This window comes from Dermacentor albipictus, chromosome 8 (genome assembly GCF_038994185.2).
Source record: "Dermacentor albipictus isolate Rhodes 1998 colony chromosome 8, USDA_Dalb.pri_finalv2, whole genome shotgun sequence".
Taxonomy (NCBI): Eukaryota; Metazoa; Arthropoda; class Arachnida; order Ixodida; family Ixodidae; genus Dermacentor; species Dermacentor albipictus.
The window spans coordinates 745,004-771,258 of NC_091828.1; the positions used below are offsets into that span (position 1 = coordinate 745,004).

General features: G+C 45.1%; 1 protein-coding gene and 1 pseudogene across 7 annotated transcripts in view; both read left to right on the forward strand.

Annotated features, from left to right (window-relative positions):
* Nucleotides 1-26,255, forward strand: part of Hel89B (histone acetyltransferase 1) — a 506,945-nt gene that overhangs the window by 67,873 nt on the left and 412,817 nt on the right. The window lies entirely within an intron of this gene.
* Nucleotides 20,165-23,033, forward strand: LOC139048648 (uncharacterized; annotated as a pseudogene).

The window sequence follows — 26,255 nt, forward strand, 5'->3', positions numbered from 1 at the left end:
AAACGAACGCGCCATGGTGGTTGATACTGAAAAGGATATGTTGTCAGGGTGTGCTCAAGTTGTGCAATATCGAGAAAAGCATCTAATCTGCGCTGAACTGCTTTCGTATAGGAACACAGTAGAGTGTAAGTGTACAAATCTCGAACTGTCGGGTGGCATTTTACTCACCGGCGGCAGTAAAGGGGAGTGATGGTGTATGCAACGTCACCATTCCCCCCAGTTGGGTGGCGGGAGATTTGAATTTCGAAAAAAGTATTCGGGCACTTCAGATACAATTTTCTCGTAAACGAAGCCTTTTCTTGGCACAGAAAAAGCATAGCAAGATTTCTGAAAAGGTATTTAAACAGTCCATGTTGACTTAGTATTTGCCTTTAATGTGCCTTTAATACCGAGGGGCTCGATATTTATTAATCGTAGCATAAGAAGCCAACAAACAGACACCGAGAACAACACAGGGGAAATTACATGTACCTACTAATTGAATTCAAGAAATGATAAATTAATGGAAATGAAAGTGGATGAAAAAACAGTTTCCCCTGTGTTGCACGGTTCCACAGGACTCTGTTTGAATGCTCGAGAGGAACTCTCTTTCCACTCATTCCATGATTAATTTAACTGTAACTTCACCGAAGATTGTACCATTTCCACGTGTTGCCACACAGAACTACCCGCATAATCTGTATGCGATCCTCGTCAGTTGCAGCGATTAGTTCTTGCAGGAGCAAGCACACCCATAAAAATGAAGCCAGGTATTTACGCCGGACGAATTTCCATCAAATGGGTCTGGTTCTAAAAAAGGCTGTTCTCTCTTGCTCTTGATTGCTTATCAATGGCTGTTGTGCAGGCACACCAGTTCCTGAGAGAACTGACTTGCACAGGTGCTAGGAGAAATCTGCTGAACAAGCCATCATTCAATGTAAACGCCCCATTTTGGGGGCTGCAGGTAAATCTGCAAATTTTATTCTGACAAGGAAAGCCTTTTTTGTCAGTCTTATCACGTCTGCAACCTATTAAAACTGGGTGCCCAATGTGGTACCACACTTACCTTCAGCGAACACAGCCGATCTTCAAATATCTCTACATTTATGGGAGGCATGCTGTTACTTTAATTGCTTCATTATTGACCTTATGATTGTGCACTGGATAACTGAAAGCAGCAATTTATGCTTAGTTGAGCGGACATACATTTGGGAACGGCATTACATTTAACCTATTATAAAGTGTGTAAGCGTGACTGAATGAGGACGTAGAAAGAAACAGATACACAGAGACACCTTGCACATGTGTATGGTTCATTGTCGTGTGCTACTGAATGTTCCTTTTTGCTGTCAGGTTTGTTTCCACTTGTACGGTATATATTTATTGATCCATGCGAAAATAAAATCTATAGTTGAAAGTACCAACAAGCCCGCTGATGTGTTTTAACCAACTGCCAAGTATGAAATATAAGATAAGTGTAACATGTTTTTCTCAGAAATCGCACTTGAGAATAATTTATGCACTTGAGAATAATTTATTTCGGCTAACCACTGAAAAAAGCCGAAGGATACAACTACATCCTTTTTTATTTCTGTCATTAAAAAATTCTGGCATTTTACTTCTGGCGATATGATTGACACCCTGTTCAGCTCTCATCACTTGGGGTTCTTTAACGTGCACCTAAAGAGAAGTATACAAGTGTTTTTCCATTTCGTTCCCATCGAATTCCGTGTCCTGGTTTGAACCCGTGAGCTTGAGTTTAGCAACGTAATCCCATATCTACTATGTAGCCACTAATTGGACAACTGTGCCATTATTTTTTGTTGTTGTTATTAAGCATGGACTGCACAAAAAATTTTGCATAACTTATGGGCCAAAGATTAGCATATATAATGGCTACCTAAAACTTTTCGTTGCCTGAGGTCCGACTGCAATAAAAGAGCCCATGCCAATTACTCCGCATTCTGTTATGTGAAGAAGACTAACATGAAAGGAATGCTGCACTGCAGTTTCATTTTATCTTTTTCTATAAGGATATTTCTGTAAATCTGAGTACAGGGCGCGTAGGATGGGGCAGGTATGTTTTATTTGTTTGAAGTGGCAAGCAGCAAGTATATATGTTTTTCGTCTGCGTTTTGCAAGACATGATAAAACACTATGTGCGCAAAAATACACACGAGCGATGCATGCTGCTTGAAAAACAAGAAAAAATATCTGTTCTCCAAAGGAAACCGTACATTAACATAGTAGAATGAAAGTGACTGCGCTGCACGCACAATTGCCGAGCGCCATTAGATAAAATGAAATAAAGATGATAAAAAACGGCATCTATTCGTAAGGTATAAATACACATCATATGCAATTGTAAACACAGTTTGAGTGGTCTGAACGCATATAGCAGCGTGCGAAATAGTACGAATGACCCTTCAAAGAAGTATCGCCAGCAGCTTCCAACGGCACGACCTTGATGCGGCCCAATCTACTTCGATCGCAGCACCACTGCAGCGTTTTTCGCCATCGCGTGCTTCCCTGCAAAGTATGCGCCAGTCCTGTCGCTCGTCCCACTCAGCCTTGTTCTAGTACATACTAGGCGTAGCCACCACCGCGGTAACGCCAGCCCTGCTACTTTGATGTTTGCTACCAAGCTTCTTTCTGTTCGGTGCTGTCTTTTTCAATAAAACAATTCGCCGCTGTTAGCAATGCCACCAACTCTGCCTTAGTAATCCTTGCCAATGGTTTCGAAGCTCGGAAAGCACGATGCATTGCAAAATGCTGGTTCCCGAAAGTCAGCTTCGCCTCAGTACAGCAGTGCTACGCGGTGAAGCATACGTGAAGTATTGCAGTGAAGCATAGAAACAGCGGACAGATGCAATTGTCACTGACCACAGTGTGTATTCCTTCTTTATACTCATGTGCACCTGCCAACTCCTGTTGTAATAAGAGCCCCAGCACACCTAATAAGTGTACTGACATGCCTTCAGAGCTATTTTGGGTGTGTCTATGGCGATTTGAGCCATTTGAGGGGCAATAAAAGACAGGCATTCATTTTTTTCGGACGTTTTCCCAGTTCCTAAAGGTTGGGAAAAGTCAGATGTTGACTGTACTGGACTATACAAATCAGTTTGTGAACATTTAAATAATTCAGTTCATGACTCGATTTGTAGTAGTCTATTTTTTGTGTTTGGTGAAATACCTGGCTGCAAATGTAATTCTAGAGTTTTTACATGGCGAAACCACAATCTGATAAGAGGCACGCCTGTCTTTGTACAAGGGTCATTCGGGTCACCAAAGGGAACGGCGACGAAATCAGCACCTATGTGTGAAGATATAGGACCGATTAGCCACCGGAAGGCATGCAGGTCATATCGCATGCTCATATTCAATCAATCAATCAATCAATCAATCAATTTTATTTACCAGAAACAAAAGGAACTGGAGGGACACCTGGGCAAAAAGCTGTCGCAGCAGCTTGACGGAGGCCCAGGGTCCCTTACATGGCAGTAGCACTCACATGATATATACACTGAAATCTTTATACACAACAAGCATTACAATTTCGTACGTATGCATGAAGATGACATTTTACACTTGAATGCAAATGTACTAAAGTGCCACTATAAAGAAAGAAAGTAGTCACGCAAACCATTTTTATTTAGCGTAGCTGTGTGCTTATATTTGTTTAGTACAGTCGGTATATTATGTGTTAAGGACTGTAGGCTGTAATTGTTTCGGAACCATGGTACCTTCCACACCTCGGGGTTTCGTGTAGTATGTTTCGTGTGAGTGCAGAGTTCTAGCTGAGCAAGGGATGCAAAATAATTCTTAACATATTCGGATGAGAAGTAAATCGTTTCTAGTAATCTGTGTTCGTATAATTTATCAACGCGGTTTAGTCGGTATTTGAGAAATATATTATCTGTTGGTGAAAGCCGATTAACGTTATCTATATACCGAACGATTTTCTTTTGAAGTATTACTAGCTTTTGCATGTTAGATTTAGATGTTGTAGCCCAGACAAGGTAAGAGTAATTTATATACGATAAGAAGAGACCATAGTATATTTGAAGTTTTGCTCTCGTAGGTAGAAATGTGCGACAACGTGCCATAGCACCGGTAACCGCAGAGAGTTTTCCGGTTAGGTTTTCCGCAGAGAGTTTTCCGGTTTTCCGGCAGAGAGTTTTCGCATGTTAATGCACACAGATTCACACGTTTGCACATGCAGTTTGGAAATTTCTGTCAATGTGTGAACTTCCATGCATTATTTCGGTAGTAGCCAGCTTTGACGGTTGTCAAAAACTTGTATGCATGATCACAGAACCGATTGCTGGTTAGCCACTCATATGAACATATTAGCAACAAGCAACAGTTTGGTCAAGCAGCGGCAAGATTTTGGCCAGGAAAGATGAAACGTCACCGATTGTGCACATTCGCAGTGAGCGTGATCTAGAAAGGATGAACTAGTTTGCGTCGACTGCACATATTTATTTTCTGTTATTCAATGCTTTTGCAATGGCTGTGTCCCCAGAATATGTTAATAATGCATTTCACTATTCTAAAAGCCATTTTACCTGCTTCCACCTGAATGTGCGGTCCCTGAGAAACAACGAGGAAGAACCGTCAGTTTTCTTAGATGAATTTGTTTTCAATTTCGATGTGATTATGTTTACAGAGACATGGTGTTCTGCAAATACTGAAATTTTCCACCGCGAAGGTTATCAAAGCTTCTTTCTTGATAGGCAACATAAGCAAGGTGGCGGTTTAGAAATTCTCGTGAAACGTGAGCTAGAATGTGAAATAGATGCCGAGTTTTCCATTATATCCGAGGACATAGAATGTTTGACATTACTATCGCGCGAATATATTTTCACTGTCATGCATCGGCCACCGAAGGCACAAATCCAACATTTCATTGGATACCTTGAAAAACTTCTAAATTATGTTAATTCGAAAAACGCGAAACTAATTCTTGGCGGAGACCTAAACATTGATATCTTAAAATCTTCCTGCAAAAAAGAAACACTCTTTTCAGCAGTAGAGTCATCTGGTCACGCTATCTTAACAGATACGGCAACGCGTGTTACATCCTACACAGAGACACTCATCGACCTCTTTATTACAAATATACATTCCGAAAGTTTGACAACTGGTGTCCTGAATTGTGATATCAGCGACCACTTGCCGATTTATTTGTTTATCAGGGCTGAAGATAAACTTACATATGCGCAAATGAACGATGTAAAGACGGTACAAAATATTGTTCCCACAACTTTAAACGCCTTCTACGCATGCCTTGAAAGGGAAACTTGGAAACTTGAAAGGGAAACCGACGCCGCATACGAGGCTTTCATTTCTGCCTTCAAACGTATTTATTTCGAACATTTCAAGGAAAAAGTATTGCCAAAATGTAACAAAAACCGGAAACCGTGGATCAACCGCGAGTGCCTGCGCAGAATAAAAAAGAAGGCAAGATTGTTCCAAAAGTTTCTTAAGACCAGATCACCAGAGGATCTCGATATTTATAAAAAATATCGTAATAAGCTTAACACCTTTCTAAAAAACGAAAAGCGCTCTTTTCTGCACGATCAGTTTAGTAAAGAGCAATGTAGAGATAGTGCGCAGATGTGGAATAAGCTCAACAGTCTGCTAAATCGCACACAAGTCTCGGCAACAGTCACGGAGCTAAACTATCATGGCCGTCGTATTGAGGGCTTTGAGCTTGCTGAACAATTTAATACGTTTCTCAAAGATGCTGTGTCTGCTCCGCAAAGGCCAAGTAGGTCTAAACATGCCATAAATAGCAACCCTTTTAGCATGTATCTCGAACCAACTAATGAGGCCGAAATATGTGCCATATTTAACTCATTTAAAAACAGCAAAGCACATGATATTGATGGTATAGAGATAGCTTCAGTTAAACACGTGGTTGAAATAATAGCCCCAGTATTGGCTTATGTATATAACTTATCAATATATTCAGGTTGTTTTCCAAAACTGATGCAAGTAGCTAAAGTTAGTATGCTTTTTAAAAGTGGTGACAGAAATGACATGGCTAACTATAGGCCAATTTCGATTCTGCCCATTTTTTCCAAGGGCTTGGAGAAGATAATTTATAAACGACTAATGAAGTTTTGCGTGAAATTTAACTTGATTACTTCATCTCAGTATGGCTTTCTACCAAACAGGTCCACAGAAACAGCTCTTCTAAAGCAAAAAGAATTAATTCTTGAGTCCATTGAAAACAAAGAATTGTGCATCGGTGTATTTATAGACTACTCGAAGGCGTTCGATCGGATCAACCATGAAATACTTTTGGAAAAACTGGAATTATACGGTATTCGTGGAATAGCAGCGCTCCTCCTAAAATCTTACCTACAATATCGATGCCAGGGCGTGGCGATAGGAAACTACGTGTCTACTTACCAGAATATCACCACAAGAGTCCCTCAGGGTAGTATCCTGGGCCCATTATTGTTTCTGCTATATATTAATGATATAACAACTATTAGCAACGACCCAAGTTATATTTTATATGCAGATGACACAAGCCTCCTATTTAAAAGCCGTGACGTGCAGCACCTGACCTTGGTTATTAACGAAACTATGGAAAAGCTTAGTAGATGGAGCGCTGCAAATTGCCTGTTAATAAATTCCAAAAAAACAAAAGCTGTGTTGTTTCATGCGCGTCAAAATTTGCTTATTGTAAAACCAGTGATAAAGTTCAACAACTGCAACATTGAAATAGTTGATACTGTAAAAACGCTAGGAATAATTTTCCATAAAAACATGAGCTGGGATCCTCACATTAGCTCAGTTATGCCTCGCCTAAATAGGTGCGTTGGTGTTCTAGCTAAATTTCGCTCATACCTTCCTGTATCCGTAAAATTGTTAATTTATAACACACTCTTCTTATCCCATCTTAACTATTGTTTCCTGGTTTGGGGAAATACCACATCGTCTAACACTAGCAAACTGCATGTGCTACAAAAGAAGGCATTACGTCATATCGCTAGTGCTGATTACAGTGCACACACTGCTGAACTGTTTCGTCAGTTTAAAATTGTTCCCGTGCCCAAACTTTACGAGTATTTTCTATGCATAAGATACAAAAAATCTGTATATAACAGCGAGCATGCATTTCTTAGCATATCATCGTTGAAAACGAACACCATTGTATATCCATTCCGTAGTAAAGAATATTGGCACGTGCCATTTTGTCGTACTGAGCTTGGGCAGCAAATGTTAAGTCATGCACTTGCAGTTCTGTTGAACAAACTAATTTTCCAGGATATTTATGTAGAAATGTGCAGCATACGTAACATACGAGAGTTCATTCCATGATGTCAGTACTCTTTTTCCACTGCTGTTAGTATTTTTATGTATGTATAATTACTGTCAAGCTGTTCGTATTACATTACATTGTATAACACTAGAGGTTAACCTGCAATGGCAAGCTGTTAAAATGCCTTGTTAATTGTCGCCCTTTTTGTAAGCCTTGTATATTGGGGGCTCGGGCGCTTCTCAAGTGAATTGATTTTCACTTTTTGCCCGAGCATTCCCGCATTGTGATGATGCAAATAAACTTCAACTTCAACTTCAAGCTTTTCGCGACGGCTTGTGGGGAAAGCTTGCCGGTCACATCAGCCAATAGCCAGTTTTCATAATGGCATACTGTGTTGGCCATTAGGCCTAATTGATAGTCCTTGGAATGGTTGGTCGTGTATCGGCGACAAAAATTAAGGTTTTACGGTGAATCAACTCGTTTCTGTTTGCAGAGGCCACATGGCACACAGGAAGCCGACAAACCGTCTCGCGAAGAAAGCGAGTGTACGGAATGGTATGAACATTGTTCTCCAATGCCATCACCATCTTTGCGACCCGCCGTATGGAGGCATCACATCTTGGCATTGTTCACAGACGCATAAACTCTTGTCGAGCTTCTAGCATTGTTATTGGATGTAATACACATTTTGTCTCGTGCCGTAAAGCATGTCAAAGCGCATACGTCATTTGGAATGCGCAGAAGACAGTTGCCATCACTTTTTGTCTTGTACCTGACGGCACAAATTGTTCTAGCTCATTTGTAATTTTATGTCTGTCTTGCGCCCAGCCGCATATCTTTGTTCTCATTAGCCTACAAAGTTTGGTTTACTTGTTTGCAAAATTAAGTTCCTTGCTTACCTAAATAAAAATGTTTGCAACATATCGTCAGTGCTAAGGGAAGCTTAATTGGTCTCTGTCGACTTTGTGTATTGCTTCACTGTTTAGCAGTTCTTACTTATTGCACAGCAATAGCAAGCTACGCCAAGTGGCTACAAATTACTGCTGTACTACTTCAAGTGTTCCAAAAATACCGATATGTATGCTCCGAAACTACTCCAGAATGATATTTTCCTGCTCCAAAAATTGCTCCAATACCAAACTATCCTAAAATCCTAAGGCTAGCACCATTGTTGAGATATCCAGCTACAAAAAACCTGCAGTTACCTCGGCTATTTAATTAACATCATCCTGAACTGTCAGCGGGACATTTTTGGGAAAGTAAAAGGTTTTGTTGGAGGTGACGCACCCCTGTTAGGTATTCTTCTTGGATAATATAGAACAAACGCAACAGTTTATTTTTGGTTATGCAGAAAGGGAAAAATTACACGGATAATGGCAAATGCTTTCTTGGTATGGTTCTACATTCCTATCTGATGTCAGTGACATGGCAGAACAGAAACGTGAAAATGTACGGGTATGTCACTGACAATGAAAGGGTTAACGTCGCATAACACCTTTGTGTTCCAAATAGGGCTGCAGATTTTCAACTGCATCTTCTTCCATCCGGTCCTAACGCACACTTGTGATTAATGGCACCCTCAATCTGTTTACCTGGAATTTACATTCAAGTGAGTTTTGTTCATTCAGTCACTTCTACGGCGTCTAACTGCCCACTGGGGTTCCATGAAGTGATCAAACAATATTGTTACGGGGATCTTGGGTGTATAGAAAGACTGTATTTACAATATATATACAAGATGAGTCGCAGTAGTTAACCCTTGGAGGGTCGATTTTTTTCGCCATAAGCGACCGCCCAGGGTTGATTTTTTTTATTGCAGATTCCGATTCTTCTTAGAAACTTATTTCGAAAAAAAAAAAAATTACCGTAATTTTTGTAGTGTGACCGTAAAGTGAGAAAAAAATATCTTGCATTGGTATATATGCACACTTCTTTCATGAATAACAACAACAAAAAAGGAAATAAACTTATCAGAATTTAAAATTTGATGCATTTTATGCACACAGTTCAAGGCTTTGAAAATCTGCACACGAGAATATTTCGCAAGCCTCAAATGTTCCTGCTTTACACTAATATGTACATCCATAGCGTAATCGAACTGCGTAGGTACGCGCACTCAAGAAAAATGTTTGGTTGTGTACCCATGAAAAAAAAATGGCTGTGGCTTAGCTAAGGTTAAGCCCAGGATGCGAAGCATACTAGCCTTTATTTTAACGCGACAGCGTTAAGGAGCTCGTGTCGCAGAAAAGCCGGTGTCGTCGGCGTCGGCTCAGGCGTGCGGCGCTTGCTCAGGCGCACATTTCGTTGTCGCGCCGAACGCTGCGTTGCTCGACGCGCACCGCGTCCGATGCGGGGCGCGACGCCGCGAGCGACGGCGGGAGTTGGAGCGCCGGTTCTCCTCTGTCGTGACGTCACGGTGTCACGTGATTTCATGGTCACCGCCGCGCCTGAGGAGCTGGGTTGAGCCCTCGTAATATGCTTCGCATAAAAAGCAATGCGTGTGGCAGACTTCCGCTAATCTTCATCTTATCGCCAACCAGCTAGGGCAGTTAGTTTTTGCGAGTCTTAAAAAAAAAGAAAAACGGAAACGCATGCACAGCGGCATCCTTCCAATGTGCACCCCTGTGAGCACTAAACGAGCGAGAAACAAGCGGTCGCCCTTTGAGCGATTAGGAATGAGATAGCCATCAGTTTCGCAAGCGTAAAAAGCCGAAACCGCCTGCAAAACAAAATTCAAACGGCCGCCTACCTGCGCGCACGCCAATGCGTGAGCGGTGGTACATAGACGCGCGGGAGCAAACTAGCGCTAAAACAAACCATGCAACGAAAACCGAGAGAGGAAGGCGCGCGAAAAAAATTCCCTGTATCACCACATAGTGGCAGCACATGACAGAAAAGAAAAAGTTAGGAAATTGGTGCGCTTTTTACCCCCGAATGCAGAGATCTAACTTGGCTCGAACTTGACTTCTGGCAGTCTCAAGACAGCTTCGCCACGCGTCGTAAATCGTGCTTGATCTTGCGGACAACTTGCGAATGACTTGGCTGCTTCGAAGTCCGCTCAAGTTTCAAGTCTGCTCCCGGGCTCGCTTGAAACTGACTTCGTGTGTTATTCCAACATGGCAGCCTCCCGAACGGACGTCGTGCGGAGGTTAGCTGCTTTCGAGTTTGCTTGCCACGCCATGGATACAGCATTTTCAGAGGCGCAGCCCTTGCCGAAAATTCCGCGACCCGCCCTACGTGACTTAGGGAATCCGATGGAGCTGTATGACGACGAACAATTCCTCGGTCGCGACAGATTCACGAAGAATGCCGTGCGACTTCTCGCTATGTATATGGTTCTTATCCGGGTAAGCGGGGACAACAGAGGACCTGTGTGCCTCCCATGCTGCAGTTGCTGATGGCTTGTGATGTTTTACGGCGCTGGCACGTTTCAAACAGTCACTGGAGGTCCAGTCCGCATTCCTCAGTCAACAGTGTGCCGCTCAGTTGGAAAGCTGACTCTGCTCATTGCGAAGCACCTGCGCCCGATGCTGGTGCGCTTCCCGCAGTCGCGGAAAGATTGATTGCGAGTGTATTTTCTCATCTCCTGTGACTACACGTGCCATCACCAGTTATTAGCGCTCACGACCATATTTACGCTCGGCATTCCGAATTGTTGCGCACTCATCCACTGAGTACGAAACATGGGCATTAACATTATAAAAAGTAGCCCAAAATAAACCAGACATGCAGAACATGTGCGCTTACCAGTATTGTGGCGCTTTCCCTTTTCTTTCGCAGCTTCCTCTTTCCGCTTTTGCTTCAGGTTGGTCCAGCATGTTTTCAGTTGCAGGTGATCGCGCCTTGTAATCCCGTGGTTGGCATTATAATGTTTTGCTATTTCTTTTCATGTCTGATTCTTCTTGGTCAACGACGCGACATCAGTTTTCTTGCATTCCACAATATGCTTGTAGTCGTTCAGGAGTGTTGTCAGCAGGCTCTTTTCGTCTTCTGTAAAACGGGGTGCCGTCTTGCGTTGCGGTGCATTCTCTTGGGAGGAGAGCATACGTGAGTGCGTCATTTCAGCGTGAAAGCCTGTTGACAGAACAGCAATTTCGTACCAAATGCGGCGCGTGGCTGACACTTTCCGAGCCGACGACATGCGCTGCCAATTTGCGATGTCTGTGACTGTGCCACGCTCTCCCTCTCGTTGTTCTCGACAAATCCTCCATGCGAAGTAGACAAATCGTTTGCACGTGTCATTTTATTTATTTATTTTGTTTTTTATCGGGTGTGGTCACCCATATGGGTCCGGACAGGGGACTCTACGGCACTCGGTACTCTTCGTTCGCAGCACATGTTGCAGTTTTTTTCTTGTTTGTGACTCTGGCCTAGTGCGTTTGAATAGGTTGGCTTCTTCAAAGGGTCAAGTAGCCCGAGCAGAACAAGAGCCGTCGCCTTCTTTCTAGAATGCCCATAGGTGAAAAGGGACGCGCGAGCTCCCTCAGAAACTGACCGTATGCCTCGTCTTGGCCTCTTGTATCCGGTTGCCGGCCCAGACGGCGCATGAATGCCTTGTGGCAATCGAGAACAAAGCCGTTCAAAGACCACCATACGAACCAACCATTTTGTTCGCTTCTCTACGGCCAGTTATAAAAACACACAACAAGACCTCCAAGTTAAAGGTAAGCTAAAACCAAAATAAATGTGACCATAAAATTGATTTGCGCTCAAATACACTGTCGCCTAAAAGTGTAGCAGTGACTTGAAAAAATGGCGAAACCTGCAACTCAAAAAGCGCGCCAAAACACCGGAACTTGAAAACCACTTAAACCCGCCGGGAATGCGCGCTTTCCGCAAGCAACACTGCTCATCGCAGCGGCAGACGTAGTCAGACGGAATAAATTTACGCAAACTTTACTTCAGCACTTATGCCCTGGTAGAAATTTGGAAAGATACATACTTTTTTGCTGTACAATGTGCCTTACGCTAATAAATTTATTGTTAACCTCGAACACAGATGAGCAACCTGCTTTTGCATTGAAGCACAGTCTTGACTTGCAGCTTGAGCGTCTATGAAACGCGAAAGGCGACTTCGTCAAGTCAAGTCCAAGCCCGAACCAAGTTAGATCTCTGCATTCGGGGGTTAAGCGTACAGACGGCGCTGTAAATATACAGCATCGACCATTTTCGGACTTATTCGCGGTGCCGTATATTTCCGTCATTGACCCTCAAAGGGTTAAGATGGCTGACCACCAACAACACGCAGCAGCCAGCGTATCGTGATCTTCTTCTTGCTCTCTCTTCTCTCAACCCTGCGTAACAGGACCCCCAGGTGGTGAAGCGCAGTCTCGGCTCATGGTAGGCGAAGAATTGCGAGCGAAGCATGGCTTGAGTCACGAAACGTGCGCGATGTCAACAGGTGTCAGACTTAAGGATGCATCAAACCGTAGCGGTGAAATCTCGTAATTTACATCGGTAACTTGACATAGGACTTCATAAGGCCCTGGGTAGCGAGAGAGAAGCTTCTGGGAGAGGCCAACCCGATGACATGGTGACGAAAAAAGCACCCAAGCACCTGGCGCGAACTTAACATCGCGATGGCGCTGGGCATAACGCTCTTTTTGTGTATGCTTTGAGGCTAATAAACGAGATCGGGTGACTTGACGTGCCATGTGAGCACGATCTGCGAGTTCAAGAGCGTACTCAGTTGCAACACGTGGCACAGAAGGGAGAATTGTATGAAACGGCAATGTGGGGTCGCGACCATACAAAAAATAAAAGGCTGAATATCCTGTGGTGTCATGTCGGGATGAGTTATACGCGAACATCACGTAGGCCAGCGTGGCGTCCTAGTCGCGGTGATCGTTGGAGACGTACATCTACAGCGTCTCTGTGATTGTTCGGTTGAGACGTTCCGTAAGAGCATTCGTTTGTTGGTGATAGGCGTTGGACAGCTTGTACTCAGTGGCACAAGAGCGGAGGAGGTTGTCGACAAGTCAAGACAAGAATGAGCGGCCGCAGTCTGTCAGGAACTGTCGAGGTATACCGTGGTGGAGAATGATGTCGTGGAGGAGAAAATCGGCGACATCTGTTGCTCAACTAGTCGGCAATGCCTTTGTTATCGCGTAGCGTGTCGCGTAATCAGTGGCGACGGCGATCCCCTTGTTCCCTCTAGTCGTCATCAGATAAGGGCCAAGCAGGTCAAGGCCTAAGTGAAAGAATGGTTCAGAGGGAACTTCAGTGGGATGGAGTCAACCGACAGGTGGCAGGGGAGGTTCCTTCCGGTGCTAACACAATTTGCAAGTTGCCACATAACGATGCACAGAGCGGTAGAGACCCTGCCAAAAGAACCGGCATCATACGCGGTTGTATGTATGCGAAACTCCAAGGTGTCCAGTCGTTGGTGCATCGTGAAATTGTTCAAGAGCGACGGATTGCAGGTGACGAGGAATGACAAGGAGCAACTCGGGGCTGTCAGGGTTGATGTTGCGGCGGTAGAGGATGCCATTGTGCAGCACGAACATGCGGCACGTGCAGTCAGTGCTGCCAGATTGCACTCCGGCGATGTACTGTAAGGATTCGTCGTGTTGGTCACCGGATAATGCGCAGCAGGATCAAGGGGATCCACGCCGCCACGGATCCAAGCCGTCATGTCGGGTCCTTGAGGGAAGACAGCCAGCAGAGTGCATGATGGTCTATAGCGACTGAAAACATGCGGACGTAGAAATATGGCCGGAACTTGGCCACAGTCCAAACGAAAGCCAAGCACTCCCGCTCGATGATGGAGCAATTTCTTTCGGCAGGTGACAGCAGGCGGCTGGCATAAGTTATCACACACTCGGTACCATTCTGTTGTTCGGCGAGAACAGCGCCGATGCCATGGCCGCTTGCGTCAGTGTGGACTTCGGTCGGTGCAGATGGATCAAAGTGGGCAAGTATGGGAATGGTGGTCAGAAACCCGATGAGAGCGGCAAATGCGTCAGCCTGCTCTGGGCCCCATGAGAATGGTGCCGCCAGCGACGTAGCTGGCGACGGGGACGTTGGAGGTGGTAACGACGTTGATCCCGCATGCTCACCGTGATTCAGGGTGCGGACAGTTACGCGATGTCGACTGTGGAGCTCAGTTTCCAGCTGTGGTACCCAGCACCTCCACCAGTGTGTTACGGGGATGGTGGGAGTATAGAAAATCTGTATTTACAATATATATACAAGATGAGTCAGAGTAGTTAAAATGGCTGACCACCAACAACACGGAGCAGCCAGCGTCTCACAATCTTTTTCGTCTCTCTTCTTTCATCCCTCCATAACAATATGCCTTGCGAACATCGCAATGCTGGCTGTGTTGTAGCTAATTGTGTCTATGGATGAGAGGACGACCTTGTGCAATCCCGCGACCTTGTGCTCAGCAGTCCAACACCATCATTTGGCTGTTCAGCATGACATCACAGGTTTGACTACCTGCTGTGGGAGCCATGTTATGATAAGGACAGAGCTCTGAAACCCTTGTGCACAGGATCCACGGGAAGGAGCCGCCTCTGGTGGTCAAAAGTTATCCACAGCTCTCTACTACAGCATATTCCTTAGCCTGTGCGCAGCTTCGGTTTGTAAAATCAATCATTCAGTCAGTCAATCAAATTTCATAACAAGCTTGCATGGCAAGCACAGGCAGCCTGACTTTTGAGCTATAAAACATTTCTTCTGACAGGGTACATTTGTCGAGTGAAGTCATGCAAGCTATTGTGAAGGTTTCGTTGCTACCGTAAAGGCACAAGCTTTGTCTGTTTTCATGCCATTAAGATGGCCAGTGCTTGCTTAATAACTTTCATACATTCATGTTTAATGTTGCTTACTGTATGGTATATGTGACTCAGATGAGCAGATTGGTTAACAGTCACAGTGGGGAGCATCTGTCTGGAGCAAAAGTGTGTGCTTATTTGCGCCTGTCTCAAATGAAAGCGAGACTACAATACCCAGCAAAAAGGTCAGAGCTGATAAATGAGCTGACAGCTAGCGCTGGCTTTTAGTACATTTTCATTCTTTCTTGACCTTTAACATTGTCAGCACTATGTTCTTTGAGTGATGGATGCCCAATTGCGCTAAGTGTTGTGTCTAGACTTTTGGTCCAGTTGCTTGCAATAACCTGTATCCTTCACAATGACACTAACAGATACTTGGTGGTGGGCGGGGCGCTACAGCATCATTTCAGTCCAAGTCATATCAGTTGTGATAAGATGTGGTGTCAGTATGCTGCTCAACAGCACTGTGCACTGCATTGCTGGAGCTGCACGTAGCAGAATGTGAGATACTGCCAGTATTATTACTATGACACCAAGACTGAGCAGATCGTAAGCAATTTGATGGGGTAGCTGTAAAAAAGGAAGGCTCAAGGATGCATGAGCCAGCCATCTGTTGTTCTCGTTAATAATGAAATGGCACAGCTGTGTCTGTGATAAGTAGTTTTTATTTATTTTCCTCTTGTATGCATGGTGCAGAACTTGTGCAAACATTTGCAGCGCAGATAAAGCTTCCTGTTTGCAACATGCCTGCAGAATAAACCTTCAATAAAGATTCAGCATCTTGAGTAATCAACATCCTTTTGAGCATTTTTATAAATTGTATTTTTTAAATGATAAGGTTCGCGGCTTGTCAGACGCATACAGTGAGCATCTTAGCAGCTTGTAGGCCATACACAGATATCTGTAGCAAAAAATACAGAAATTGCTCACCTGTGTAGGTTTTGTTCTTGTCATCAAATGCTTGACAAACATTGTCACATTGTGTGGTGCCTACAAACGTGCCGTTAGGGAGAATGGAGCGACAATGCAGTAGTGCAGATCATCGTCATCATCATCATCAGCAGCAGCAGCCTGGTTACGCCCACTGCAGGGCAAAGGCCTCTCCCATACTTCTCCAACAACCCCGGTCATGTACTAATTGTGGCCATGCCGTGCCTGCAAACTTCTTAATCTCATCCGCCCACCTAACTTTCTGCCACTCCCGGCTACGCTTCCCTTCCCTTGGGATCCAGTCCGTAATCCTTAATGACCATCGGTTATCTTCCCTCCTCATTACATGTCCTGCCCATGCCCATTTCTTTTTCTTGATTTCAACTAAGATGTCATTAACTCGCGTTTGTTCCCTCACCCAATCTGCTCTTTTCTTATCCCACACCTATCATTCTTCTTTCCATAGCTCGTTGCGTCGTCCTCAATTTGAGTAGAACCCTTTTCGTAAGCCTCCAGGTTTCTGCCCCGTAGGTGAGTACTGGTAAGACACAGCTATTATGTACTTTTCTCTTGAGGGATAATGGCAACCTGCTGTTCATGATCTGAGAATGCCTGCCAAATGCACCCCAGCCCATTCTTATCCTTCTGATTATTTCCGTCTCATGATCAGGATCTGCCGTCACTACCTGCCCTAAGTAGATGTATTCCCTTACGACTTCCAGTGCCTCGCTGCCTATTGTAAATTGCTGCTCTCTTCCGAGACTGTTAAGCATTACTTTAGTTTTCTGCAGAATAATTTTTAGACCCACTCTTCTGCTTTGCCTCTCCAGGTCAGTGAGCATGCATTGCAATTGGTCCCCTGAGTTACTAAGCAAGGCAATATCATCAGCGAATCGCAAGTTACTAAGGTATTCTCCATTAACTTTTATCCCCAATTCTTCCCAATCCAGGTCTCTGAATACCTCCTGTAAACACGCTGTGAATAGCATTGGAGATATCGTATCTCCCTGCCTGACGCCTTTCTTTATTGGCATTTTGTTGCTTGCTTTATGGAGGACTACAGTGGCTGTGGAGCCGCTATAGATATCTTTCAGTATTTTTACATACCGCTCGTCTACCCCCTGATTCCGTAATGCCTCCATGACTGCTGAGGTTTCGACAGAATCAAACGCTTTCTCGTAATCAATGAAAGCTATATGTAAGGGTTGTTTATATTCCGCACATTTCTCTATCGCCTGATTGATAGTGTGAATATGATTTATTGTTGAGTAGCCCTTACGGAATCCTGCCTGGTCGTTTGCTTGACAGAAGTTTAAGGTGCTCCCGATTCTATTTGCGATTAGCTTAGTAAATAGTTTGTACGCAACGGACAGTAAGCTGATCGGTCTATGGTTTTTCAAGTCTTTGGCGTCCCCTTTCTTATGGATTAGGATTATGTTAGCGTTCTTCCAAGATTCCGGTACGCTCGAGGTCATGAGGCATTGCGTATACAGGGTGGCCAGTTTCTCTAGAACAATCTGTCCACCATCCTTCAACAAATCTGCTGTTACCTGATCCTGTTACATGCCTTCCCCCTTTGCATATCTCCTAAGGCTTTCTTTACTTCTTCTGGCGTTACCTTTGGGATTTCGAATTCGTCTAGACTATTTTCTCTTCCATTATCGTCGTGGGTGCCACTGGTACTGTATAAATCTCTGTAGAACTCCTCAGCCACTTGAACTATCTCATCCATATTAGTAATGATATTGCCGGCTTTGTCTCTTAACGCATACATCTGATTCTTGCCAATTCCTAGTTTCTTCTTCACTGTTTTTAGGCTTCCTCCGTTCCTGAGAGCACGTTCAATTCTATCCATATTATACTTCCTGATGTCAGCTGTCTTACGCTTGTTGATTAACTTCGAAAGTTCTGCCAGTTCTATTCTAGCTGTAGGGTTAGATGCTTTCATACATTGGCGTTTCTTGATCAGATCTTTCGTCTCCTGCGATAGCTTACTGATTTACTGTCTAACGGCATTACCACCGACTTCTATTGCGCACTCCTTAATGATGCCCATGAGATTGTCGTTCATTGCTTCAACAGTAAGGTCCTCTTCCTGAGTTAAAGCTGAATACCTGTTCTGTAGCTTGATCCGGAATTCCTCTAGTTTCCCTCTTACTGCTAACTCATCGATTGGCTTCTTGTGTACCAGTTTCTTCCGTTCTCTCCTCAAGTCTAGGCTAATTCGAGTTCTTATCATCCTGTGGTCACTGCAGCGCACCTTGCCGAGCACGTCCACATCTTGTATGATGCCAGGGTTAGCGCTGAGTATGAAGTCTATTTCATTTCTAGTCTCGTCGTTCGGGCTCCTCCACGTCCACTTTCGGCTATCCCGCTTGCGGAAGAAGGTATTCATTATCCTCATATTATTCTGTTCCGCAAGCTCTACTAATGACTCTCCCCTGCTATTCCTAGTGCCTATGCCATATTCCCCCACTGCCTTGTCTCCAGCCTGCTTCTTGCCTACGTTAGCATTAAAGTCACCCATTGGCATGGTGTTTTTAGTTTTCACTCTACCCATCGCCGATTCCATGTCTTCATAGAAGCTTTCGACTTCCTGGTCACGACGACTGCATGTAGGGGCGTAGACCTGTACAATTTTCTATTTTTACCTCTTATTAAGTTTCACAACAAGACCTGCCACCCTAACGTTAATGCTATAGAATTCCTGTATGTTACCAGCTATATTCTTATTAATCAGGAATCCGACTCCTAGTTCTCTTCTCTCCGCTAAGCCTTGGTAGCACAATATGTGCCCGCTTTTTAGCACTGTATATGCTTCTTTTGGCCTCCTAACTTCACTGAGCCCTATTATATCCCATTTACTGCCCTCTAATTCCTCCAATAGCACTGCTAGACTCGCCACACTAGATAACGTTCTAGCGTTAAACGTTGCCAGGTTCATATTCCAATGGCGGCCTGTCGGGAGCCAGTGATTCTTAGCACCCTCTGCTGCGTCACAGGTCTGACCGCCGCCGTGGTCAGTTGCTTCGCAGCTGGTGGGGACTGAGGGCTGGGGTTTGATTGTTGTGTTCATATAGGAGATGCAGACCATCACAAGGCCATTTATTGCACCTTTCGTAGACCAATGCCAGCTAGCTGAATTACTACCTATAAAATGTGCCGATGGGTGCAATTGAATCAAGGAAGTTCGACTCACTGTGGCCGTATATAGAGCGGATACGTTTGCTCCCATGCTGGGACACTAAAGCCTAATTGTTGTGCGTACAGCCATGCAAACAGTGGCATGTTTCATCCCGGTGGCCTGCTCTGAAGCCTCGTGAAACAGTCTCGCAGAGTGTGCCGACAAGTGCACAACAAGTCCATGCACTCTGCCGGCCCCGAGCCCAAGTATTAGCAGCGCTATACTCACGCCATCTCGCGTACTATTCTGCAACTACACCGACTGCCAGAGGCGTTTAGCTGCTCGGGCAAGCCGGATTGCAAGAGACACTAGAGCCATCATCTGTGGAAAACAGCATAAGGGGTCGCAGTAGAGTATAGCATCCCCACAATTGTCATCACATCATAGCTCATGCCAATCATCTTTGTTTCAAGAATGTGATGAATAGCACAATATGTATTTCCTTTATTTGTCATGGCATACCTGGTACATCTGCTCTTGCTCCGTGACGTAATGAGTGCATGCTGCAAAGCAATTATACTGTGCACATTGAAGTCACTATAGGATCATGTATTGTGACATGTGGGGCACAAATTGAGATGTGAAAATGAGTCAGTGCTCATACAGGACAAAAACACGAATTGGCATTTTGACGTATGGGGTGAGGCTAGTTACCTTTGCTGTCGATACATGGAGCCATTTGCTTGGACCTTAGTATCTTCAAGCGTTGAGGTCAAAAGCAGTTAGTTGTAATGCCAGAAGTGTGGTAGTAGTTACAGTTCAGCGTGGAAGAAAAAAAATTTAATTAAGGCATACGACAGCACTCCAAACCCGGACCTTGATCAACCATTCATCCAAGCAGAGCTCCATGCAGCCTTAGCCAAACTCACTAGAAGCACCAGTCCTGGCAAGGACAGAATAACTAATAACCTCTATGCAACCTCCCGCTATTGGCCACCACAGCACTGCTACAGTATAAACGACTACTGAGAAAAGGGGGACCTTCCAGCAGCCTGGAAGCATTTGGAGGTCACCATGATCCCCAAACCCAACAAACCTCTTCGCATCAAAAATCGCCGTCCCATCACCCTCATGCCCTGCGTGGGTAAACTCTTCGAGCACATGGAGCACGAGTGGTTTTTTACACCATACCTCGAGGACAATGGACACTTGCAGTACACCATGTTTGGATTCCGACAGCATCTGTCCACACAGAATGTATTTCTTCTCCTCAAAGAAAACGTGCTATTCATATAATTTACTTTTTAGCTTGGTGTACTGGGAAAGAATGTCTTAAGACGGCAAGCTGGGCGAGTTGGTGATTGAACATGTTCCTGTGGGTGGGCAGCGCAACCCGGACGAAGGACGAAAGCAAGAACACAAGACGAGCGCAGATGATAAACCAGTTGTTAGTCTGCGCTCGTGTTGTGTTCTTCCTTTCGTCCTTCGTCCTGGTTGCGCTGCCCACCCACAGGAACATGAAAGAATGTCGCCAGTGCGATTATTTGGGAAGATGATTTTTGGTATTTGAGTTGATAGCGTCCTAATTCTCATTTCTAGAAAATAAGTTAGCTGGTGTATTTTCTTGTTCTTTCTAGGGTGATGTACCAAGTTCAAGGAGTCTGTGCTCAATGAAATTGATAGCAATAATGACCCCATTCATCCTTGGTGCGAAAATGGAGCTGAAGACACAGAAGCACTCTGTGTTGTCTGCAATTGCACTATTGATTGCTCAAAACACAGTATTACTGCAGTAAAACATCATGCGACAATGAAGAAGCACATCCATGCAACTGCAAAGTACAGAGACAAAAATGGAAACATCCAGCCTCCTAAATTGGTGCAAGCGGCTTTGAACTTTTCACTGGGAGCATCTAGCACCTCTCCACAAGATCAAGTTTGCAATGCCAAAGCAATTTTTGCCATGTTTATCACAACCAAGTGCATCCCATTTTCATGGGGCGACACCGCAACGCAAATCTACCACACAATGTTCTCAGACTGCAGTGTTGCCAGGGGCTTCAGATGTGGCAAGTTGAAGCTGTCACGCATTGTGTCTGATGGACTAGGCCCATATTTCAAATCAAAAGTGGTGGATGAACTATGTCATCCAGATGTTTTCTATTCTATCATGGTGGATGAAACTCCAAAACCTGACCAGCGAGTGCAGCAACTTGATGTGCTTTAAGGTTCTCTGAAGCAAAACAGCATGTTGTCGTGGAACCTGTCCAGTCATATAATCTTGGCCAGGCCACCGCCGAGATCATTCTCGGCTGCGTAGAAGATGCACTTGTTTAGCTGCCATGACAGGGCATCATTTGTTTCCTTAGTGACGGTCCTAACGTCATGAAGAGTCGGAAGAAAGCTAGAACAGCATCTGACATCAAGCATTGCCGATGTCGGTAACTGCAGTGTACACAAAGTCCACAATGCTTTTGCAAAAAGGTTAGACGCTGTTGGATCTGATGTATAAGAAGTGGTAAGAAATGTTTACTATTACTTCAAATCTGCTGTCCGCTCGGAGCTATTCAAAGAAAGCCAGGAAGTCCTAGGTATTCCGTCGCATGTGTTCTTGCAGCATGTGTCGAACAGGTGGCTCACTTTACAAGGATCACTGTGCCGTATTCAGGACCAATTTGATGCCTTTAAGGACTACTTTGTAAAAGCAAACAAAACTGGCCAGCGGTCTGCCAGCCAAAGTCTTCATAACAAACTGGCTGCAGTGTTCTCGCAGAAACCACTCTATGCTAAGATACTTTTCTAAAGAACTGTGCTGAGCTGTTCACTGGCTTCCAGAAGCTGTTTCAGAAACAAGAACCACTTTTGACATTCTTCATGCGCAATTGTTATTAGTTCAGCGAGTTCTTAGCCACTTCTTAAGCAGTGAAGCCTACCAGGGCAAGACTGTTGATGATCTGAAGAGCCTTAACCTGCAAGACTCCGCACTGTGGAAGACAAAGCCCGATTTGGGTATGGATACAGATGATGCAATGCGGACCTGGGACATTCCTGAAAGAAAGCGTTTGTGGTTTGGGGCCCACACTTTTTACATAGTGTGCTCACAAGACTTGCTGCAAAAGCTACCTCTTGAAAACAAGCTGCTGCAACATGAAAATATTCTTGGCCTGCACTTCACAGATGCAGACTCGGAAGCCCGCTCACTGCGATACCTTGCCTCACAAGTGCTACAGCTGAGTGAAGTGTCATCATTAATTGACGAATGGTACATGCTTAAATGCAATCCAGTGAATAGCAGTGAAGTTGCAGTGCCTGAAAAGATTGACAGCTCATAGGCTAAAGTATTTCAACTGAAATCAGCTGCTGGTGAGCAAAAGTACCCACTGCTTGCAAAACTCGTGAAAGCCCTCTGTCTCTCCTGCATAGTAATGCAGATCGCGTGAGAGGGTTCAGTATAAATAAGCGTCGGCTTGAGGGCCGTGCAAGGATATGTTATGCAGATAGGCTTGAAAAAGAAAGCGAAGAATCGGAGGGGACGAAGCCTGCAACCACACAGACCCAGCGCAATTCCATTACTGTGGAACCACTCAAAAAGGGGCTTAAATGAAAAGGTTGTGTCATGCCGTGCATTACTTAAACGTGCAGAAGAGACAATATCTACTGGCTTGGCTCACAGGAGCATGGAGCAGGTCCAAAGTGGGCAACAGTTGTAAGCTGAAGGGAATGAGAGCCTGGCTACTGCAGTTCTCGAGCTTGACAAGCTGAAAGAAAGAAGTAGCTAAAGGCACTGATGGAAAGACCTTTCTGTGTTTTCATTGTGCAATATGTGTGGGTTAAATAGAAAAAATCATTATTTATGTTTTAAAGCTTATTTTACAGCGTAAACAAGACATGCTCGATGATGCATGTAGGAACATCTAAATAGCAACATTATTTATACTTTTGATACAGCTGTGTGTGGCAGGTCATTCTGTTATTGCCGACAGCACGAAATTGTTTTTCGGCATTTCTAGTCACTTTTGTATTATGTTTTATTGCATATAACTGTTCTCGCAAGTGTAAAAGTGCTATTTACAAGGCAAATAAAGTCTCTTTGCAACATACCATGGGTTCCTGCTGTTGGCACACAAGCTAAATGGCTGCACTGCGTCAGTCTGTCTTGCTTGTGTCTGTTTGCTCTAAAGAAATACTGAACAATTATGCAGTAGTAATAAGCTACACCAAATGTCATGCATTTGCTTTTCTCCTGCTCCAACCGATTTAAAACGCAAAATTTTGTGCTACAGAACTACTATAAAATGCTAATGTGGCTGCTCCTAAATTGCTACAAAACAGCCTTTTTCCTTCTCCAAAAATTGCTCCAAATATTAGACCCGCCGTGGTTGCTCAGTGGCTATGGTGTTAGGCTGCTGAGCACGAGGTCGCAGGATCGAATCCCGGCCACGGCGGCCGCATTTTGATGGGGGTGAAATGCGAAGACACCCGTGTACTTAGATTTAGGTGCACGTTAAAGAACCCCAGGTGGTCAAAATTTCCGGAGTCCCCTGACGGCGTGCCTCATAATCAGAAAGTGGTTTTGGCACGTAAAACCCTATAATTTTTTTTTCCAAATATTAGATTGGCTGGACCACCACTGCCTGTTTGATTACCTTAATCACAGGTGCAAATCATCAGTCCTGGTAATTCATGTAAAGGGCACTTTCAACAATATGAGCCATGAAGCCATTCTCCGCAACCTCGAAGATACAGGCTGTGGAGCCCGAATCTATAACTACATGAGCAGTTCTTTGATGCACCGAATAGCAACAGTAGGTCTCTCCAACCTCTGCAGTGATAAATTTCGGCTACCCAAGAAAGGAACCCCACAAGGATCGGTTATTTCATCCCTCCTTTTCAAATCGCAATGAATAGGCTGCCAAAACAACTCAACTCAATGCCATCTCAAACCTATGCCATGCCCTTTACGCCAAAGCATACTCTGGACCGAAGCACCTACAACTGGACAACAAGAATGCCATTTACAAGGAGCCGTCAATACTAGCTAAAGATACCTCCGAGGCTGCGACTCCAATGCACAACCGAAAAGTTGGAGCTTCACATCCTGAGAGCACGGACACGAGGAAGACCACCCAACTATATCAAATCAGATCCTAGCATCTCCCTCAATGGAACCAAGATCCGTACAGTCGACTCCCTTCGTATATTCGGACTTAACATCCACGAGGATGGATCAGGGACGGCCACTCTCCCGTGTCTACAGTGCACACTGTCACAAGTTGCGCATCTTGTCAAGAGGATCACATACCAAAGAAGTGGACTCAAGGAGCAAGACACACTAAGGATAATTCTAGCGCTTCTGACTAGCCATATCACCTATGAAACTCCCTACTTGAAACTCAAGCTGGCTGAAATAAAGAAACTCGGTGTTGTCATTCAAAAGTCAATCAAGATAGCCTTGACCCTCCCACCCATGGTATCAACGAAGAAACTCCTCAAGCTTGGTATCCAAAATACATGGGAAGAACTTGTTGAGGCCCATAAAATCGGCCAACTAGAGCGGCTCAAGCTCACACCCACCGGACATGCAGTTTTGCGCTACCTCAACTACAGCAAAAGCTACATTGCTGACACAGACCCGAAAGCAAGAATCCCACCTGCACTTTGGGACTGTATCAGCTTTGCAAGTATACCATGCGATATGCATCCAACTTAGTATAAGGAGTGTCGGCAAAAGCAGAATCCGCGCACTCGGCAAGAAATATGTGAGAGACCCTGGTACGAGGTACACCGATGCTGCGTGGTATATTAAAGGGAACGCCTTCGCCCTAAGCATTGCGGATCACCAAGGCGAATAACTTGCAGGTGTCACCATCCAAGCAAGAGCTGCTGTAACTGCGAAGGAAATGGCAATCACTCTGGCAATAACAACTTGCCCTGAAGTAGCAGTAATCCTAAGACTCCCAAGCAGCAGCTTCAAAAAGGACGCATATCAGAGATGCACTCAGAATACTTAGAAATCACATTGCACGTGCCCCGCTCCCCGTCATCCACATCAACTGGGTTCCAGGCCATCGGGGCATGATAGGAAATGAGGCGGCACATGCCGCTGCCCCTGAGCATACCAGCTGGGCTTTCCTGCCATCCCATAGGCCGGCCACCAACGTTGATGACATCGCCCTGAAGTATTCCTAGCTTCTGCAACACCACTGACTCAGCAGAAGAATGTACCCGCCACCTCACAAGAATCTCAGCAAAGAGGAAGAAGTCATTCTCTCCCGCCTACTGACGAACACCTACATACACGGAATAATCATGCGCAGACTATATCCTACGCAGTACTCGTACACATGCACCCTCTGTGATGTCCCAGACACCCTGCAACACATGGTCCAGGATTGCCCATTGCGTGACACATCCGCAGACCCCACCTCACAAGCTCCACAAGACGACTCCAAAGAAGGACGCCCCATATGAGCACAAGAAAAGTGCTCGAACTAGCCGCAGATCTATACCACCAATGAAATGTGGGAGAAGCTTTCCTCTGATGACCTGGGCAACCAACGCAGTCTCGACGCCCGGGCCAAGGAGGCAGGCCAAGCCAGAGGGTTTCTGGAACAAGAAATGCTCCCACCTAGGGTGAATCGGGCCCTGACTCTGTGGAGTCTGATATGGGATTCTCCCACCGTACTCTTGGGACAAAGGAATGACAACACAGTAGTGCAAACAATCACAAGGGCATTTATTGCACCTTTCATAGATCAATGCCTGCTAGCAGAGTTGCTATCCACAAAACATGCCGATGGGCGCGCGACAAATCTAGAAGTCCGACTCACCGCGTCCTCGCGAGCGAATATGTTCGCCCCATGCTGGATCCCAACGCCTGGTCGTTCGCGTGTATAGTCACGCGAATCGTGGCGCGTTCGAAGGCGGCCACGCGAGGCGGTCTCGCAGAAGCCTGGGTCGCCGCGCGCTCGCGGGAGACGTCCCCCGCCGCGCGCCGACCCGCCGGGAAAGAGGGGCGCTGCACGCGCGGCACGTCCGTGCTGCTCGCGCCGTCCCGAACCCAAGAGAAGCGCGCCTTGTCTCTCCCGCCAGGGTAAGGGCCGATTTACGCTTAAACCGTCCATCGCCGCACGCCGCACCGCATGCATGCGGATCGTGAAAAACG